The sequence below is a fragment of the Chiloscyllium plagiosum genome, unplaced genomic scaffold (assembly GCF_037043375.1).
Source record: "Chiloscyllium plagiosum isolate Xiang-an unplaced genomic scaffold, Cpla_swu_hap1 HiC_scaffold_27, whole genome shotgun sequence".
In the NCBI taxonomy this organism is placed as follows: Eukaryota; Metazoa; Chordata; class Chondrichthyes; order Orectolobiformes; family Hemiscylliidae; genus Chiloscyllium; species Chiloscyllium plagiosum.
The window spans coordinates 52,660,222-52,662,676 of record NW_028270165.1 but is presented as its reverse complement, the minus strand read 5'-3'; the positions used below and the strand labels follow the sequence as shown (position 1 = coordinate 52,662,676).

Below are 2,455 nucleotides of genomic sequence, written 5' to 3'. Positions count from 1 at the left end.
TGGGCCGAATGTAGCAAAGAGTACAATATGTGAATGGGGCTGGGGATGGAGGTGAAAGGTCAGAGAGGAGGGTGGAGCGGATAGGTGGGAAGGGAGATTGGCAGGTAGGACAGGTCATGAGGATAGCACTGTGCTGGAAGTTTGGAACAGAAGTAAGGTGTGGGGAGGGGAAATGAGGAAACTGGTGAAGTCTACATTAATGTTCTGGGTTTGAATTTATCCGAGGCGGAAGATGGGGCGTTCTTCCTCCAGGCATCGGGTGGGGAGGGAGCGGCGATGGAGGAGGCCCAGGACCTGCATGTCCTCGGCAGAGTGGGAGGGGGTGTTGAAATGTTGGGCCAGAGGGCGATGGGGTTGATTGTTGCGGGTGTCCTGGAGATATCCCCTCAAGCGCCGTGACTGGACTCTGCGAGGAGTCTCCAGTCTCCCCAATGTAGAGGAGACCGCATCGGGAGCAATGGATACAAGAAATGACATTGTTGGATGAACAGGTGAAAGCTTGCTGACGACCGCGGCCCAGGTTCGATTTCCGGGCAGGAAAGTAATTTTTCGGAGAGCTGACAAGCGCCATCCGCATCTCCCTGGTGGTCTAGTGGTTAGGATTTGGCGCTCTCACCGCCGCGGCCCGGGTTCGATTCCCGGTCAGGGAAACCATTTTCAGGAGTGCAGGCTACCCATTCTTCTTAAATGCGCTGTGTAATTATTTATAGTTGTTCCTGGGTGCTGCAGTGTGTCGTGGCTCGTTGAAATAGTGTCCTGATTCAGATTTGTTTGTATGTGGAGGGATGATTGCTTCTGTAGTTAAGTACTTGGTTCGTGTGCGTTGTTTTCCTGTAGAGGCTGTTTTGAATTTACCATTGACTGTTCGCTGTACTGTGACATCTAGAAATGGCACTTTGTTGTTGTTCTCCTCTTTTGTGAATTTTATGTCAGCGAGGATATTGTTGATGGTGTTGTAGGTTTCCTCTAATTTGTTTCATTTTTTGATGACAAAAGTGTCATCACTGTAGTGGACCCAAAGTTTGGGTGGATCGTTGGAAGGGCTGTTTGTTTGAGTCTCTGCATTATTGCTTCTGCGAGGAATCCTGATACTAGTGGTTTCATGGGTATTTCGTTGATTTGTTTGGAGGGCTTGTTGCTGAATATGAAGTGGGTGGTAAGACACAGTTCTACGAGGTTGACAGTGTTATCTTTGCTGATGTAGTTGGTGCTGTGTTTATGTCTCTGGTTCTTCGAGTAGTGTCTCCAGTTTTCTTTGGCCACGTAGATGTTAATGGATGTGAACAGGGCTGTTATGTCAAAGGACATCATTATTCCATCCTCTTCTATCTTAGTGTCTTTGGTGTTCAGGAATTCTTGGATGGAGTAAATGGAGTGGCGTGAATCTTCGACTTGGTGTTTTCAGTGGAGGCCTTTGACTAGTCTGCATATTGGTGTTCCAAATGGTGAGGCTTTGGGCCTGAGGGGGGCTCCTGGTTTGAAGAGGAGAACAACAACAAAGTACCATTCTTAGATGTCACAGCAGAGCGAACAGTCAATGGGGAACTTCAAACTAGCGTCTGCAGAAAAACAACACACACAAACCAAATACTTAACCACAGAAACAATCATCCCAACACCCACAAACGTTGCTGCATCAGGACATTATATCAACGAGCCACTACACACTGCAGCACAGAGAAACTACGAAGAGCAGAAGAGGAATACGTATATAGTGTATTTAAGGAGAACGGGTACCCAATAAACCCAGTCCGCCGATTTCTCATTGATGCTTCCAAGCTGACTTTCAAAAATTCATTTGGCCCTCCATTCTTTCCTGTTTGTTTTTTGTTGGTTTTGAAAGCTTTCGCAATCCTCTGACTGAGTATTGGAGTTGGGAAGTTATGTTGTGGCTGTATAGGACATTGGTTAGACCAGTTTTGGAATATTGGGTGCAATTCTGGTCTCCTATCAGAAGGATACTGTGAAATTTGAAAGGGTTCTGAAGCACCAGTGGGTCCACAGAGGGGAAGAGGCCCTTCTGCTGCCCTGAGTGTGGGAAGGCCTTCAGTGATTCCTCTGCCTGCGGCCGCACCAGTGGTCCACACCGGGGAAGGCTGTTCTCCGGCCCCAAGTGCGAGATGGCCTTCAGCAGTTCTTCCCACCTGCTGAGATACCAGTGGGTCCACACTGAGGAGAGGCCGTTCTTCTGCCCCGAGTGCAGGACGGGCTTTGCTCTTTCCTCCGACCTGCTGGCCCATTGGTGAGTCCACATGGGGGAGTGGTCGTTCAGTTGCCCTAAGTGCAGGAAGTCCTTCAGCAATTCCTCAGCCCTGCTGAGGCACCAGTCCGTCCACACCGGGGAGAAGCCGTTCTCCTGCCCCGAGTGTGGGAAGGGCTTTATCCGCTCCTCCACACTGCGGAAGCACCAGCTGGTCCACACGGGGGCGGGGGGGGGGGGGGTGGGGGGTGAGGC

General features: G+C 50.1%; 1 non-coding gene across 1 annotated transcript; it reads left to right on the top strand.

Moving 5' to 3' along the window:
* Positions 1 to 578: 578 nt before the first annotated feature.
* On the top strand, positions 579 to 650 carry trnae-cuc (transfer RNA glutamic acid (anticodon CUC)). Its single transcript has one exon. It is a non-coding gene; the product is annotated as a tRNA-Glu (tRNA).
* The last annotated feature ends 1,805 nt before the right edge of the window (positions 651 to 2,455 follow it).